Below are 18,891 nucleotides of genomic sequence, written 5' to 3' on the forward strand. Positions count from 1 at the left end.
GAAACAGTGGCATATATTGCTGTTGGATGAAGATATGTCTTATATCTCAAATCGTCCAGACTTTGTCTTCACAAAAGCACTGACTTTAAAAATACAACTAAGTCCCAGTTAAATAAGCATTAAAATACTACAAGCCAGACAAGTGTGAGAACGGGATGGGAATTGAAGGGCTTTTTCAAGTATATGCCATGCTCAATGTGTAAGCACACACTAGACAATGTAAAGACTTTAGAAACAAAGGACAAAATGTGTCATATATATTATCCTCTGTGTATGTAACAAACTGTACGTGGGGTCCACCATTAGAAAATTGCGTTTGAGTATTAGGAAGCATATCAGTATGAATGTGACAAACAAAATGGAAAGAAGAAAACCATTACAAGAGCATTGGGCAAACCATCACTAAATGAAGAACAAGGACGATGTTACATTTGTGGGAATCAAACACACAAAACAAGATGTACGCCTTGGAGATTAAGAACTAATCCTCGGGCAGGAAGAGGCCAAGATAATTTGCAAACTACGCAGCACGATCACAGGAGTAAACAAGGATGATGATCTGCAGGTGTTTCTGTGATATAGTAATGTGAAGGAAAGTAGCATTCAAGTTCTTTAAGATATATGGATGAATCAGATGGGTTGTGTGGTGATGACCACATTACCAAATATTACGAAGAGTTGTATAAGTCCCACGTGTAAATAATGGAATGCATTTTCTATGATGAAATATAGAGTAAGCAAAAAAGCAAACAAGATAGAACAATGCAAATGACTAACTTTGACTAAGATGTCAAATTAATGAGATCAAATAATGAAGGGAATAATTTATGAAGGGATGTACATGCGAATTGACATATCAGAATCCGTGTTTGAATGGAGCCAGGTAAAGTACACAAACCCAATTATAAAACTAGATATTCGCATCAACATGATAGAACATGTATCCAAGTACAAATCATAACAGGACCCGCTAGAATACTCAAAACTTCACTCATCCAATCAAAGGATGTGAACCTAAAATAACCTAAATGTGATCTAACAGATTAGAAGATAAAATAATATCCACCTAAATGTGTATGGAGAACAGCTCATCACAGGTTCTAATACTAGAAACCAGTGCTGGGGCCCATATGAGAGTATAGGATGAATTCATATTTTTATATCCGACCCAATAAAACAAAATGGCACTCCGCCAGCAACATGAAACAACCCTTGCACTTTGAAAACAGGAATATGTAAATGTAAGAATAATTCTATTCGAAGCGCAAAATAGCCATAGCTATACTAGCCGTGAGTGAAACATAATTGTGAGATAAACAATTGTATGCCCGTATGTGCAATAATATATGTATGCTTTCTGTTATTTACTATAACTGTATGCCTAAATCTGGCAAAAACCAAAATAAGGGAGTTGTTGAAATAACAAACCAAGATGGCTCAACATACGTTTGTATCCGGTGACACTTGCAGCAATGCCAACTAGCCAGCTCATGCTGTTTACATATTGCGTCATCGCGCCACAGAGATTGGCGTGATGACAACACAACGAATCATGAGGTTAGTAAGACTTAAAGGGATTTTCAAGATGGTGCGGCAGTCCACACACGCGGAACGCCGCCGCTGCCAAATTAAAATACCCTGCATATGCATACCGACAGGTGAGAGGAATGGACAGGCTACTCAGGAGGATAGTTGTGTAGGATGAGGTGTCCAAGCAATAGTTACACAGCCGCAGTAGTGGCTGTGTAGTTATGGTTAAGTTGCTGTTTCCATAGGAAGAGCACTTTTTGGGCGGCCTATAACTCCGCTCCCCCTGGACGAATCCTCCCCAAACTTTGCAGAAAAAGTATATGGGGCACTCTGATTTATTTTTGCAAAGTTTGGTGATGTTTGGTGCAGGGGGGCAAAAGTTATGTGGGGGTCCCTAAACATCTTTTTTCCCATAGACTGAATGGGGGAAAAACTTTGCGCACGCCTACAGGTCAAACCGTTGGAAGGATGTTCACCAAATTTGGGGCAGGGGTAGGGGCTTGGTCCCAAAAGCGTGCTTTTGTAAATTTGGTGACAATCCGTCCAGTAGTTTCTTTTAAAACGACCAAAAAATATGTCTAAAAAAATTAGTGATATCTATGTCTGCTCCGCGGTCACACTTCCCTGTTCGCTCTGCGGACAAGATACCGATTGGCCAGGGGGGTGGCGTCATGACCGCGGACACGCGACGTCTTCGCCGATTGGCTGCAGCGAGCCGTGATGTGCGTCAGAATGTGTGGATGCACCCGACATCTTGGATCCTAAGACAGCGCGGTATCCACCAGAGGCGAAATGCTGTTTTGGAAACTATTTTGCTCTCCTACAGTGCGTGGGGAGGTTCACAGAGCAAGAGATGGATTAAGTACTGTACCTGTTTGGGCGGTAGGTGTTAATGATGTATTCGCCATGCGAAATGCTGTTTCGGAAACTATTTTGATCGCCTACAGTGCTTGGGGAGGTTCACAGAGTAAGAGATGGGTGAAATACTGTACATGTTTGGGCGGCAGGTGTTAATGATGTATTCTCTATGCCCGCCTTGTTCGGGATGTATGTACATGCAGAAAATGACGGGTCTAATAAGGGTAGTATTTCAGTCCGTGCTGTGTACAGGCACCTCGAAACTGTTCTAAGGACACGCGTGGTGTCAGCGAACATTGAAATTGAGTACATTATTTTTTCCTATGGGTTTGCTATTGATCAGTACGCCGCCATGGGTGTGACATGCTGCAGTGGTTGTGGCCAGGGCCTAGAGTCGTGGATGCATGGCCGTAGGCCGAAGGCCATACTTCCAAGACTGTAGGCCCTGGCCACAACCACCGCAGCATTTCACAGCAATGGATATACCTGTAGTATTGATTATCGATTAGATGGTTGTGGGGAGTGTGTACAGTCTTGGGTGCATGGCCGAAGGCTAGCAGCCAAGAACAAAGTTATAAGCACTGGACCTATAAGCCACTGCACACCCACACATTGTAATATCTATGGACATACAGCTAGGAGTCTAGCGTCTGACCATAACAAGTGAAGCATACCAAACCTATCGATACAACTGTACTACCGCACATCACTCAGGTGGTTGTGGGCAGGATGTAGAGTTTTGGGTGCATGGCTGCAGGCCGTAGGCCGTACGCCATACTCCTAAAACTCTAGTCCCTGACCAGAACCACCACATCATATTACAGCAATGCATACTTCCGTACTATAACTTAGCAGTCAGATGGTTCTGGGGAGGGTGTACAGTCTTGGGTGCATGGCCGAAGGCCATTCACCCAGGAATGACCTTATAAGCAGTGGAGTTATAAGCCAATGTACACCCATACATTCAAGTATCTATGGACATATATCGAAATCTCTAGGTCCTGCCCACAACCACTGCAGCATATTAGGCACGTTAGTGGCTGTGTTATGGTGAAGTTGCTGTTTCCATAGGAAGAGCATTTTTGGGTGCCTTATAACTGTGCTCCCCTTGGATGAATACTCGCCAAAGTTTGTAAAAACAATATATCGGACACTCTGAATTTCTTTGGAAAGTTTGGTGATGTTTGGTCCAGGGGGGGACAGTTGTAAGGGGGTGGGGTTCTGAAAACGTCTCTTTTCCCCTTATACTGAATGGGGGAAAAGGTTTGTGCCTGCAAACATGTGGCGCTTTCCCTGATTGGTTGTGGAACAGCGTCAAGTACGTTAGCTTTCTTCGGTGCCCCCGCTATCTTTTATTCATGTTTTGGTGTACGCGGACATCGCCAGAAACACATACAAAACAAGACAGCATTGCACTTGTCACACTTATGTAATACTATTTCAGAAGGTGACCATTGAGGGGGATGCGATGCGGCAGCACAATCTGAAAAAGTGGAGTTTTCTTGTCACTAAAGTCATACGTTTAAATGGAAGTTCGTGCTCACTGTACCACTACCAATTAGTGCGTGTGGGTTAAAATGTTTTTGGAATAATATTGCCCTCAGACTGGCGTCCTAAGTTTTGAAAACTAAGGCCACCATCTGCACTGTTAGCTGGAAACAGCGATTGTGGAGGTGTATGGGAATAGCGGTTCTCATAATTGGATTTCAATATGTTGTTGCAAAGTAGGCAAGTAGCGGGCAATTGTTTTTTGACCTTGAGCGGAAGGGAAACCTTACAAGAAATTCAAGGAATGAAAGGGTCGAAAAAAATAGCATTTGATAAGGTTATGTTTTAAAAAGTTTGTAAGGAACATGCAATATCAGTCCACGAAGATTCTTCGATGCAAATACATAGGTGTCTGACTTGCACAAAAAGAATGGAGGCAGTAAATATTATGTAAGTTTACTTTTGCCCACTCTACAGCGAACCGCGCTTTATTTTTACATTACCGAAAATCTAATTGTGCCAATATAACTGACGTATTATCTTTCTGCGCTGTTACATTTTTCCTGTAATATTGCAGAGTGCACAGGTTCCGCATTTGTAGGGTAGGACTACACTCATCCTTTTTTAGCATTAATATTTCTCGTTTGAAACGTTATGTTTGCCCACATAGCTTTGTGTATCACTTTGGACGTTCTTTTGGTCTTGTTTGAAATCACGAGACGTCGTTTTTTTTAAAATTGTGCATTCATTTTGCTTTCATAACTGAATTATCGTCTTCCTGTGTAGTTGCCATTTTTTTTTTACCTTACGGCGCATGCAGAATCTCGGCGTTTGTAGCTTGTTACTATAGTTACACATGGTCATTAGTAACATTTCACTAAAATGTCATGTTTGACCACTTACATTTGTGTATTACTTTACACATTTTTTGTGTTCTTTTGGAAATTTTTTGGTAGAGGTTGGTTATTGACACATATTTTCTGTTAAGTTTCCCGCCCAGGTACATCTTGCCGTACTGTGCGTGCCATGGCTTCCAGATGCCGAGTGAGGGCTTTTTCGGACGGCAAATACAACTGCTCGTGAGCGGTTGCCTGTCCATAACAGTTATGTGGGATGACACACTAAGCCCGCTTTGCCCGTACGCTGAACTCGCTATTCGGAGCAACATCGCATCATTTATGGTGCTGTAGGCATTTGCAATGCCGCCCTTAAAGCCACTGTTATCATTGCATTGAAAATGAGATTACTCCGATGGTCTCTGACAGTTTGTTGTTAAATATACCTACTTTACGAACTCTAAAATGTTCAGGTTTTCTTTTACAATCCAGTCTATTATTTCAAAATGTAAGTTATTAGGTTGTACGTCGCTGTATGTTTATTTACAGGTTCTGCGTCACGTCACGTACTTGTGCTTTTTGCAGCCTACCATGGAAAGGGAAGAGGGGCTAGGTATGAAAGAACCGTTTTCCCTTTCTATGGTGACCATCTTGAAAAAGGATTTTGTTTAGTAATCCGACCCGGCAAAGCGCCCCGGTTTATAACAAGTAATCCTCCTTTTTAGTAGCACACGTTACTGCTTTGTAAATTTAGACTATTACTGGCAAAGGTTATTGCGTCTATGTATTTTACTGAGAAATATGCAGTACTTGGAGTGTATGCAATTTAAAAAAAAATATATTTACACTGTGAAAGGTCGCTATTAACGCAATATTTACTTTGTTTACGGGTGGCTTTATTTTTTTGGTATGGCAGGTAATAAGGCAATTTGCGAACGGCAATGAGCAAAGAGGCTACAAATGGTAATGTGTCGGTACATGTACGCCGACAAATTTTGTGCGTTTGTTATTTGCAAGGTAGCGGCACTGTTTCTCATGCTTCTTAATTACAGCAGTGCTGCTGTTTCTTGGGGAGGAGGGATGGCTTTAGCTGATGTCATTTTCAGATAAGTCCAACTTTTGCTAAAGATATATAATGTGTAGTGCATTGGTAATCGCTTCATACCAATGCGTGTTGGCGTTGTGTAAGGGAAATGTTGAAGGTGGACGTTCCTACATCAATATAAAGTCTATTTCCGCACTGTCCACGAGGCATATATCTTACTGTTAAGTGTGTACTGATTCTGGGACATGTCACTGTGCTGTACGCCAGCATATTGTCATGTGGCATTCTTCGCAAAGTGTATACTTGAATGTAAGTGTCCCCAGAAACGCACACCCCTTAGTGAGAGGCAATATCACTTCATGGGGGCCATGAAACCTTGGCGAATTCCATCTCCTGACGAAACTCCTCACGTATACATGTGCTCCTGGCATCAATGGCCCAGTTGGGCTGTCTGCAGCTGGCATGGTAGTATCAGTTGCCACATTTTCAGTAAAAGGCAGTGGTATTTGTCGCGCTATGCTGCGTACTGCGCGTGTCAGCTGAGTCAAATATTCCTTGAACTCTTCCCCCAGCACTGTGGCAGCCCTGTGTGCATTTGGTGCTCTCCTAATCAGGGAGAGTCACCAGAAACGCAACCCCCCTAGTGAGAGGCAATAATGGACACACCCCAGAAGGGGAATGAGGCCAGGACCAAGTGCAGGTGAGATCAAAAAGAGCTTTATATAATTCAATGTAGGGCATGCAAAGGACTCTGCAAACTCCGAGAGCGCTCTGTCTGACAATAGCAAAGACAGTCCGTTATATTACAAATACACGTCATGCATGAGGTAAGCTATAGGGGCCACAGAGTCTTAGGGATTGGGTTCTGATGGCTAGGTGGTATACAATGTATACAGTTGCTTCTCCAGGATTGGCGGACGTTGGTGCTGCGCCACGTGGGGTGGGAGGTCAGCTGGGCTCATCGGGGTGTAGCGCCGGGGCGGACATGCCTTGTAACAACGATTGATAACTAAACTAACATTTGCCCTTTTGGCCACACATTCCCACCCATTCGTCACACTTCATGTGTCCTGTTGATTTGCAACTCTTGTAAGCGCTGACCTTAGATCAATACATGGCCAGGAACATTGATATGTGATCTGGAGTGTCTCAATACATCAGTTTGGGAGATAACTTAGGTTCAAACAATCAGGTCTCATGGTCGTAGTCAGGGGCATGGGCGGGGGTGCTTAACTAACCATCCTTGGCAATTTCGGTGAGGGATGGTATTACGATCTGTTGGTACACGGGTGGGTGCCCCCCTTTCTAGGGTCATTAACTCGGGTCGATGGAGGTACTACTGACCCGTGGGGGGCATGTGACTGGTGCCTGAAAGGCGGTGGGATTTAGGACCAGGCAGCTCGTAAGTCATGGAGTCAGGCTGTGGCAGCCTCTGACATGGGGGAGGGTGGCGGATGCTTGAAACGGGTCCAGCAGGATCGGGAGGGAAGGCAGGGCTATGCTGTTTGAACACCGTCTATCTCGAGAGGGCCTGGGCAGGAGGAGGGGGAAATGGTCTTGCAGCTCCGTGCGTGGCATCTTGCACAAGGCGGTTTACTGTCGTATGGGTGAGGGGCGACTAACAACACATGGGGTTTCTAAAAGCACTCATATGTATTTGCATTAACATGGGATACTAGCTGGGGATCATACTTTTTTACATAGCATTTCACATCTACAGTTGACATTCGAACATGAGGTAGTGTCAGGCAGGTGTGTATAAAGAGAGTAACACAGGTTATTGCTCACTGTTATCAGCTGTCCAGTCCTTGTACATCTCTTCACTATATACAATATCGGTTGCACATTTTTCTCTTCACCCATTCTCCTTTACATTAGCAGCGAACGTTAGTCAACAAGGCACATATTACATAAATGGTTTCTACATGTTGCAAGGGTTTTCGGGGTGGGTATGGGTGCGAGGCACCACGCCGTCTATAGTTTGGGGGGGGACTTGGTGCAGGGGTCAGGGCCTGCAGGGTTTGGGCTGGTCTCAGTCGCATCCTAATGTTCCCGTTCATGGCTGGGGCAGTGATGTACTGCGGAAGGTTAACGGCTACAGTGTTTTATTTTGTTGTTTGCTTGCGTCTGGTGACTCGTGAGAACGTGTTCTCAGCGGATCTGCCATGCAGTGGGAGGTGGGGGAAGTGTGGGCCTCTGAGTGCGTTCAGTGTCTCTGCCTTGGGTTAGATATGCACATTTCTAGCAAGATGGGGATGGTTTAATACAAGATGGCGTCTATGCTCTGCCACATAACGTGGTGGTTCAGCCCCACTTGTCGGCCTGCAGCCGCCCTGCTGCCTGGGCCCGGGAGGCCGGGGACTGCCGACGAGTCATGGGTCTTAACCAGGGTGGGACATGTAGCGGGAGGGGGGGGTCCTATTGACCTACCCTTCCCTACATTTCCCCCCTTTCGTTACTTAAGTAACGAATACCTTAGCTCCCCCAGTCGTTCGCTCTCTTTCTCAGCCAACACTGCCTCTTCCCAAGCTGGCGTTCCTTTTATTGGCATCCAGGCTCTGCACACCCCCCGGAGGCTTTTCCCACTTCTAGCATACTCATCAGGGGTGCAAGTCATATATATATATATATATATATATATATATATATATATATATATATATATATATATATATATATATATATATATATATATATATATACATCCCATATCTTCTCCAGGTCCACCCATACCTCCGTGTACCACTCTAGCTCCCGGGGCTCCTTTATTGTGGTATGATATAACCTGTCCACTATATCCCCGTCATAATATTTGGGCACCATTATGTACTTGGATTCTGAAGCCTCTCCAGTTTGTACGTGTGCTTCTTGTTGCGCCCGTGCCCTTCCTCCGGCGTTGCCCATTGTCACCATCATCATTGCTCCATTGGGAACTGCATTTGCGCAGCATCGAAGACCCAACTGGCACACACAAAAAATCACAAGTAAAAACACGATGAGGGGCATTAGTAGTTTCACAGCGAGCCCCATCCAGGAAGGTACCCAGGAAAAAAGGTTGTCGAACCGCGTGCTTGGGTTGGTGCCGCCTTCTGTCTTCATTCGTTCCCCTAGGTTGTGGACTGCAGCGATGACGTGTGATAGTGTTCCATTATCGGCATCTTCAGAAGGTACAAAAGTGCAAGAGGCACTTCCGATTTTTCGGCAAACACCTCCGTCCATCGCTGTCAACAGGTCTAGGACTTACCTGTTCTGCATTGTCATCAGTCTCAGTGCCCTTAGTTCCACTTTGATCACGTTGAACCCTTCTTCAGTGTCGTTGGCCAATTGAATCCGCTCCCACCGTGTGATCTGCAGCCATTTTGCATTTGCTCGGGGCTGAATGCGTGGAATGAGGGAGGCGAAGAAGCTTTCCGCTGAGCTGAATAACCTGTACCTGTCTGGGATCTGTGCCAAGAGTTCTGAGGAGGCCTTTGAGATATAGTTTGATGACCTCCATTTTCTGGACATGATTTTGTCGGCGTTTCCTTCTGATAGGGCGTATAGTGGTGGCTCTTCAGTGGGTGAGGCGTCGGTTGTAGCTTGAGTCGTTTTCCGGTCCCCTTGGCCGAGGTGGCTCTCCGGTATTACCATTAAGGCTGAGTGCAGTGTCGCCAGGGAACACGTGCCCCTCCATGATGGTGGGAGGTGCATCTACGCCCGCTTGCCACAGACCCATTAAGTGTCCATCAGGGCTGCTGTTCCTTTCTTCATGTCTGGGATCATTGGGCTCTTGCTGCAGTTCGTATTTCTTCCCATGTCGATTTTCCCTTCTCCTAGGAAGCAAAGTTCGTATGAGATTTCTTTCTGTAGTTTCAATGCTTTTTCTATAGCGCTCACCCAGGTCAATTTTGCCACATGTTCTGACCACACCGCGACACACGTCTTTGCAATCCATTGTAGTTTTTCGGTTGGCAGCCCTCTCAGTGCTTCAGCTTTGCACGTTACCACATCATCTTTCCATTTGTTTTCTGAAAATAGTGTTCCTTTTATTACTAAAAATGGTTCTTTTAAGCATACCACTCCCTTTGGTCTTGAGTAGCACGTTTTTTCCTTCTGCAGCATTTCAAAAGATACCGTGTTTGCCTGGAAGGTGTTCTTAATTCTTCACAGAGTGAGATGGAGGAGACACTGGGCGTCGGCAAGAGGCAATTCTTGAGCTCATGTCTGCATACCATTTATTCGACTGGTGTGGGTGCCTGGGATCCTCTATCATGTCAAGTCCCAGGCCATAGTATTCGTCATATCTCTTCCTACCTGTTTCCCTCTTCCTCCTGTTTTTAAGGGATGTTTTAGCATGCCTGGGTGCGTGCAACAGGGACTCCCTCTCCCCGGCCCCCTCCTTCTCCCATTCCTCATACAGAGTAATGAAATTGTTAGCTATTTCAATATTTTCCTTCAGTCTCTCTGTGGTGTAGTCTTTTTCTCTGGGAGGACTGATTGTCGTTGTGGGCGGGGTAGCAGTAGTGCCATATAACCATGATATAACAGATGGGTGTCGATCATTTAGTTCATGTACACTAAAATGTGTGGTGTGGCTTTGGGGCTTCAAATGGATGGTCGGCTTGTTGTTAGTATTGTTCTGACGTTTTGCCTTGTCAGGATGTGAGCCATACCCCCATACCAGCTGAAAGCCATCCCATATTAAATAGTTACCCTCCTTAAAAGGTTTGCTTGCATTTTCCATATTAGTTCCATTACCTCCCCCCTCATTTATCTCAATGCAGATAAATGCTATTATGTAATATGTTGTAAAGCCAAACATCAGTGTAACACATATAATAGCACAGACAGTCAACCCACATTCGTATGAGTATGTTCGCAAATCAAAAACATTTATACTCCTAGTATCCCTATTGATAATCGTTGCAGGCGGCTTGTTCGTTGCCATGGTTACTCCTATATGTTGAAACATAGAAAAGGGTGCATTAAGCATACAGTGCAATTATTTTTGCATTTTCGAGAGAGAGAGAGATCATTTAATACTGCTTCACACTTTGTCATAAACCTTATTATAATACAGTCGTCAGTTCAAGTGGTGGTGGTGGTGGTGCAAGTTGTCTCGCTATCATTTGTGCTGCCTTAGTAAGTTTGGTCAGGTAGTCATTAAATTCTTCTCCTAGTACAGTTGCACTTCTGTATGCATCTGAATGTCTACGGAGGGATGAGTGTGCTGTGTTCATTCGTCTCCCTGTCACGATCTCATGGGGTGACAAATGGTGGTCCTTGCTTGGCTGATTCCTCAGCTCAAAAAGGTCCAAGGGGAGACAGTGCACCCAATTTTTCTTAAGGGTGAAACAGAGTTTTGAGAGTCTGCCTTTTAGTAATCCGTTGATCTTTTCTACCATTCCGTTACTTTGCGGGTGATAAATCGAGCACAATTTATGCCTTATTCCTAGCAATGATGTCACTTCTTTAAAGAGATGATTCACAAAATGTGTGCCGTTGTCTGAGCGAATTACGTCGCAAATTCCCCAGCGGGGGAATACTTCCCGCACGAGAAACTTTGCAGCGCATTTCGCATCTGGGTGGGCACAGGGACCTGCTTCTATCCACTGTGAAGAGGGGCAAACTACCACTATCATGTACCTCGCTCCGTTGCATCTCTCACCCATATCCGCATAGTCGATATGCAGCTCTCTGAAAGGTCCTATTGGCTTGGGTATCGTTCCTCTTAGTGCTCTTAAAGTCATGCCGGTGTTGTATATTTGACACGTTGTGCATTCCATTGTTAGCTTGCAGAGTTGTTCCTGTAATCCTGGAATAAACAAGTTTTCTTGTATCTCGGCTGCGATGTGCTGCCTTGCGTTGTGTGCTGGGAAGTGTAGCTGCTGGAATGCTACTTCTAATAACTTAGTTGGCATCACTACTTCACCTATGTTGTTTTGCCGCAATAATAAATCAGTTGCCGACTGGCTTCATCCTCTTTTGGTCCACAACTCTTTTTCGTCCTCAGGTGCCTCTTCTTGTAGCTCCAGTATTTGAGACACTGGCATGGCATTGTACCCGTCGGGGACAATTTCCTCTGCTTCTCTTCGCATTAAGTACTCACCTGTGTTTTCTTTTCTCAAATATGACGCCTCCTTGGCAGCCGCCTCTGCTGCCGCGTTTCCCAAAGAGACAAAGTCAGTGTTATTGGTATGGGCCTGGCATTTTACTATTGCTACCATGGTGGGTTCTTTCAATGCGTCTGAGTTCCCTTAACGGTTCTGCATGCTGTACGGGTGAACCATCTGCCCTGTTGAACCCATTTCTTCCCCACCTGGCAAGCCCTCCATAAACTGTTGTGGCCATATATGCTGAATCCGTGTAAATCGTTACTGCGCATCCTTTTGCTGCTTGTAATGCTTCAATTAATGCTACCAGTTCTGCTGTTTGTGCTGAGAAATGAGCCAGCAGTCGCCGCTGTATTAGGACCTCATACTCACCTTCTTACATTCGCATGACTGCCACCCACACATGTTTTTTTCGCGTTTCTGAATTTATGGAAGCTGACCCATCTATGAAAAATACCTCTCCTTCCGTCAATGCGTTCTCGCTTACCACAGTTGTGCCATTGTCCTCGCCCTGATATGTTGCGCAATCATGTGCCTGGATATCCTCTACAGTGCATGGTTCTGAGATTAATCTTGCGGGGTTAACCACCTTGCATCTTACCACGTGTATGTTGGCGCTTGACAGTATTACCTCATGCGCGGTGGCTCTCTGTGTGGTTAATGTGCTTTTTGATCGCTCGAGTATGGCGAACAATGAGTGTTCTACATACGGTGTCAGTGAGCACCCCATTACTATGGTGGCGCTCTTTTCAATAGCGAACGCGGCGGCTGCGAGAGCCTGTTCGCATGCGAAATGTCCCTGCATTACGGTGTCCAGTGTCCCACTGTAGTATGCTAGAGGCTTGTGACCTAGTGACGTTTTCTGGGTTCGGACTGCTGTCATGAGTGCATGAGTGCCCCCTTGCAGTGCGAGAATAGGTAGAACTCGCGTTCATAATCTGGGGTCGCGAGTACTGGTGTGCTTGAAATGAGCTCTTTGAGTGATGTGAATGCATCGCATGTCTCTGAGTCCCACTGTATTTCTGTTTTTTCATTTTGTGCCTCTGAGTGCCTGGAGCAATGGGCGTGTGTATGCAGCATAGTCTAATATCCAGGCCTGACAATAGTTGCACATCCCTAGGAATGTTTGCATGTCTTTCACTGTCTTTGGTCTTCCCACGGCCGAGATAGCCGCTACTCTGTCTGGGATTATTCTCTTGCCATCTTTCGATATCATTGTAACTTTTCTTTGTCCACTTTGTACCCCTTTTGGGATAGCAATGTTAAAAGGGCTATGGAGTCTTTTCTACACTCTCCCTCGTTTTTGCTGCAAATTAATAAATCGTCCACATACTGTATTATTGTGCTGTCGGCAGTCATGTTTCCAAGATCTTCATGCAATATTCTATTGAATATGCTGGGGCTTTCGTAATATCTGTGGGGCAATCTGCAGTGTTCGTACCTCCTCCCCCCTAGGGTGAATACTGTCAGGTACCTGCACTCTTCTGCGAGTGGTATTGAGAAAAATGCGTTTTTTAAATCCACTACAGTGAAGTGAAATGCGTCTTTCGGTATGCTGCATAGGATGTATGCCGGATTTGGGACCAAAAGGAACTCTTTCTGGATGACGTCATTTAGTGGGCGTAAGTCCTGGATCATCCTCCAGGCCCCTCCTTTAGCTTTTTTGATTGGGTAAATACATGTGTTGCACGGTGAGTTCGAGGGTACTATTATCCCCTGTGCGAGTAGAGCATTTATTGTTTCTTTTATCCCTTCCTCTGCTTCCTGGGACAAGGAGTATTGTTTGACCCGGGGTAGAATTGCTCCAGGCTTGAGATTGATCTTTACTGGTGTGACCCCTTGTAGCAGCCCTACGTCATGGGGACCGGTCGTCCACAATTGCCAGGGCACTGACTGCATGTCATCATTAAAGAATGAAGGTGGGGCGCCTGCCACTGCCATCAGCTGTACTGGCACCTGCCTTTGCTGTATCATTATTTCACAAGGGATGGCTATTTCCATGATTATTTCTCCGTCACTCTCTGAATCTGTGAAAAGCTCCTCATCTGACAGATCTTGGAGTGCAATGTCAGCGTTTATGCATAATACCGTGCGCCACTCGCAGCAGTGCATATCCATTGCAATTACAACTATTCTTTTGGCTGTGATTTGTACGGCATGTATGTCCAATGACATCACTGTTCCTGGCACTATCTCGGGGCTGGCTATTGGGCGAAAGACAAATTCTGCTGGTACTCTCCATTCTAGCTTTTTCAACTCCGGGACCACCCTAGCTAATGTTTTTAGCCCATGAATGAACATATCTGGGTTCACGGGCATGCCGCGCATCTCTGGGCATGTCGCTCTTGAATATATCACTAGCATCACACGCATAGAACACATCCCTGGGGTTGAGCACACAATCCCTCCCCTTTTTGTGAACGAGATAGTCATGTTCAACTTGCTGAGGAGATCCCTTCCCAGCAGGTTCACAGGGGATTGTTCATAATACAATAGGGGTGCCCTCACTGTTTTTCCCCCCACTGTAACATCCAAATCTTCTGTGTAAGGAACTTCGACCACCACCCCAGAGAACCCCTGCGTCTCCAATTTACGATAAGATAGCGGAAACCGGCCCTCGCGTATGCACGATTTTTCGGCTCCCGAATCTACCATAAAGATGAATTGTCTGTTTCCTATCTCTGCTCCTATCAATGGTTCCTCGCTTGCATTGAAGATTGTCGATAGGATTGGACACGCAAGTGGTCTCTGTGGGCTGTCCTATGCTGGATGCCTAGTTGTTCCCCCTTGGCTGAAAACGTTACCTGAAACTACCGCTACTCCTCCATATGGGGCAAGCGCGCTGTTAGATGTCGTAGTGAATGGGTTGTTTTGTGTGTATGGTATGTGTTCACTGCTTTGTGGATGTTGTTGAGTGTGGTGTAGTCTTTCCCTGTATTGCTCTTGCCCTCTTTGGTCTTGCTGTTCTGTTCCTTCGTCCCGGGGCAACCCGTATGGGCTCCCCGGATGGGGGTGCCCGTAATACTGATCATCTTGGTAACTCGTGCTAGGCCTGCTCCTGCATTTGCGCGAGAAATGTCCCCACCTCCCACAATTCCAACAATTTCCTTGCCGCCCTCTGGGTCCTGGTCCCCCATTTCCGCCATTACCTCCATATCCCTGTCCACCTCCTCTTCGCCCCCTGTACCCACCTCTTCTGTTGCTGGGGTGCCACGGTTGCCACTGCAGTCCTCCGTACTCCTCCTGTCCATTCCACTGCCTTTGCCCGTTGCCTGCCCAGTTTGCAGCCATCCTCCCCTGTATTGCTACTAACCCCCCCCTCGTCCTCCTCTGGGTCTCTGTCGTGTGGGAGTGCTGCTACAGCTGCTGCGACCTTCACCAGTTTAGTTTGTACTAACTTGGCTTCATCTGCCAACCTCTTTTGCGCCACCTCCTTTTCTCGTTCCTTAATTCTTTTGCTATGGTGCACTATTATGCTCTGTATCTCTGGCCATCCCTTCGCTTCGATCCCTGCTATTTTGTCAAGCGCTTTTTGCACTTCTTTCGGGAGCCCTCTCTTTATTATGAAGTAAAATAACGATGTTGATTGGTCATATGGTGTACCCATTTCAGCTCTCCACATCTCCTGTACCCGAAAAATGTAATCCGTAACTTCTTCCCCATCATTCATAGTGCATTGCATTACTGACTGTAAATCTGGCGTGTCTGGGAATGTTTCCCTCGATGCGTCCCAAACACGCGCGCGCAGGGTATTGAAGGCAGCGCCATCATGTCTGTCACTATCCAGCGTTATTCACGGGAAACCTGCTTTTGTCCACACCCTGTCTGATTGGTCCCCTACTGCTGCAACGAGTAAACTTTTTACATCTCCAATGGCCAGGGGCACCCCTGCAGTGTGTTTCTCAAAGGCGTATATCCATTTGCTAGCTCCACCTGATAGCGGGGGCAAAGATTTTAATAAGTTTGTCTTATCCATCTGTGCCCAAGGTATATAATTCGGTCTCCCCGCCTCCCGATGTATTAGTGGTAGTTGTAGTCGTCCCGTACATCCTTTCCCAATACTCACCTTTGTTCCCTTTTTTCCCACCATGGCTATCCTTCCTGTCCTGTTTCTTAACCTCCCTGTCCACTCCTGTTCTAGTGTCCTCCCCAGTGGTGTTTCCCCTAATTCCTCTAAACTTCCACCTGCCGCCATTCCCAATCTCCCAGCTTCCTGCTCGTCTTTGTCTAGGGCACACCACAGCTCTTCTCTCCCATCACCTTCCACTCCTTCTCCCTCTACACTTCCTCCCATATTGTTCGCTCCTAGTTCTGCTATCTGGGTTGGCTCCTCTTGTATTCTGAATAGTATCTCCCCTTTCTTCCACCCTTCCTCATTTGACTTATCTATGGGGTGGGACCGGGACAATCGTTCTGCCCTTGTTGTACTTGGCTCACCTTGTTCACATGGGCTTTGTATCCTTGACAACTCTTCCCTTGCTATTGAGAGTCTGGCGTCTAAATCTTCTGTCAATTTACATATGTTTACCGAGGGGGTACTCGCCTGCCCATTTGATCGGGGGCACTCGTATGGCGGTGGTGCAGTTGGTCTTGGTGTGGGTGTGCTAGTAGGCACATATGTGGGATCGCTGTATCCTTCAGTGGGTGGGGGTTTATTTAGAAGTGGGTACAATCGAGTCACCTCTATGACTCCCTCTTTTCCCTCGTCCTCCTTGCTACCCTCTGCTCGCGCTGATGGGGTAGCCGTGAGGGCGGGTTGATCAAGTGTGGTATCTATTTTCTTTGGAGGAGGTATTTCCTCGAATAATCGCCATAGAACTTGTATCTCCCTCCTAATATGAAATTGTTTTCCCTTGTATTTTAGGAATATACAGGTGGCTACCATGTCCAGAACACTTTTATCAAAGGACCCTCCTTGTGGCCAGACCTGGTGGAGACGCTCCCCATTCAGTTCCGTTACCCACTGGTCATGGTACTTAGTTATTCTTTCTGCATGGCCTGGTAAACTTTTACAGATGTGCGCTAGGGGTGTCTCCGCTCCCATGCCTAGACCGGTGTTACTCTGTTCTCCTGTATTAGTCTGTTCTGTCACTATGTGTGGGTTACTGTGTACATGCGACTTCAACCCCTTTCACGTTATAATAAACAATTCACACTTTGCTCAATGAAAAAGGTGCTGGTTTGTCAAATCTTACCAGGCCATACTTAAAATGACCGTACCCCCCTAGAAAAGTACTTGAAACAGTGCAATCCTATAGTGTCACGTAATTACAGAAAATCACAACCATACAATGTGCACAACACACCACAGACATTCATCATACCTCAGCATCCACATATAGCGTTTACCCTCCCTGTCTTGCCCTTCGCCTTCTACGGCGACCCCCTCTACTCCTTACACAACTTCTTTTGTTTGTGTATATATAAATATTTTTTTTAGACCTTATTTCTACCCCGAAATGAGAGGAATTTAGAGAAGAATAAGAAGAAAAGCTAGTTCTAACGTATTTTCCGTGTCTCTTCACTCAGACACCCTTAATTTATCTTTTCACAGTTTTACTTATTCCCAGCAATAGTCGAGATAGCACTACGCGGTGCCGCCTTCTACCCCCTTACAGAGTTACGTTCCCGTCCTCTTTTCCTTTTCACTTTAGTGTCCTAATGGCCATATGCAAAGAAAGAGAACGTATTAGAAGTAAGAAAGTTCCCCTTATATTCCCCACTCCCTTTTTCTCGTTTCCCCTTGTCCTTCAAAAAACTAAACATTTTCCCTTTTAATATCACTCGCACTTACTACTCACGTGCCCGTCTTGATCCGAGACTCTCCAGATTTGGTCCAACCAAGCAGCGAGGCCTCGCACTCAGTGGCCCCACCCGGCTACGGCGAGCGGTACTAAGGTTTTTTTTATACGGGACCCGTACCGTCTCGCCCTAACTGCGTGCGCACGTCTCTGCGTACCAGTTGCCGTAGGTGGGCAGCTCTGTTGAGCGGGCGCGCCGTGCGTCTCCACTGCAGCCGGGGTCGTCTCTTGCCAAGGCGACAGTTTAAAGTTAACAAAACAAATCACGTCTATGGGGTCACCACTGAATGTAAGTGTCCCCAGAAACGCACCCCCCTTAGTGAGAGGCAATAATGGACACACCCCAGAAGGGGAATGAGGCCAGGACCAAGTGCGCGTGAGATCAAAAAGAGCTTTATATAATTCAATATAGGGCATGCAAAGGACTCTGCAAACTCCGACAGCGCTCTGTCTGACAATAGCAAAGACAGTCAGTTATATTACAAATACACGTCATGCATGAGGTAGGCTATAGGGGCCACAGAGTCTTAGGGATTGGGTGGTGATGGCTAGGTGGTATACAATGTATACAGTTGCTTCTCCAGGATTGGCGGACGTTGGTGGTGCGCCACGTGGGGTGGGAGGTCATCTGGGCTCATCGGGGTGTAGCGCCGGGCCGGACATGCCTTGTAACAACGATTGATAACTAAACTAACGTTTGCCCTTTTGGCCACACATACCCACCCATTCATCACACTTCATGTGTCCTGTTGATTTGCAACTCTTGTAAGCGCTGACCTTAGATCAATACATGGCCAGGAACATTGATATGTGATCTGGAGTGTCTGAATACATCAGTTTGGGAGATACCTTGCGTTCAAACAATCAGGTCTCATGGGCTTAGTCAGGGGCATGGGCGGGGGTGCTTAACTAACCATCCTTGGCAATTTCGGTGAGGGATGGTATTACGATCTGTTGGTACACGCGTGGGTGCCCCCCTTGTTAGGGAGAATTCTCTCTTTAGGCTGAATTTCCTAACCTAGTGAGTCCCCCAGCAGCTTTGCTGGATTTCTGGAGTTTGTTTTTTTCCTCCTGCCAAGAGTGACTCTTTTTCTCCCATTTTTGGACATGATTTATGGTATTCCTTTGATTCCTTTGATTGGCAATGTGTTTTATGGGCTATGGGGTCCTTTACTCCATAGGGTCTCATGTGTTTTTCCTATGTATGTTACACAGCACCCTCCGTGCAGTAACACAGGGGT

The 18,891-nt window shown here is 46.0% G+C and overlaps 1 protein-coding gene across 2 annotated transcripts in view; it reads left to right on the forward strand.

The window, feature by feature from the left end:
* PI4KA (phosphatidylinositol 4-kinase alpha) overlaps positions 1 to 18,891 on the forward strand; it is a 2,470,135-nt gene that overhangs the window by 644,666 nt on the left and 1,806,578 nt on the right. The gene's annotated exons all lie outside the window — the stretch shown is intronic.

This window comes from Ambystoma mexicanum, chromosome 10, assembly GCF_040938575.1.
Source record: "Ambystoma mexicanum isolate Mex_15411 chromosome 10, UKY_AmexF1_1, whole genome shotgun sequence".
Lineage (NCBI taxonomy): Eukaryota > Metazoa > Chordata > Amphibia > Caudata > Ambystomatidae > Ambystoma > Ambystoma mexicanum.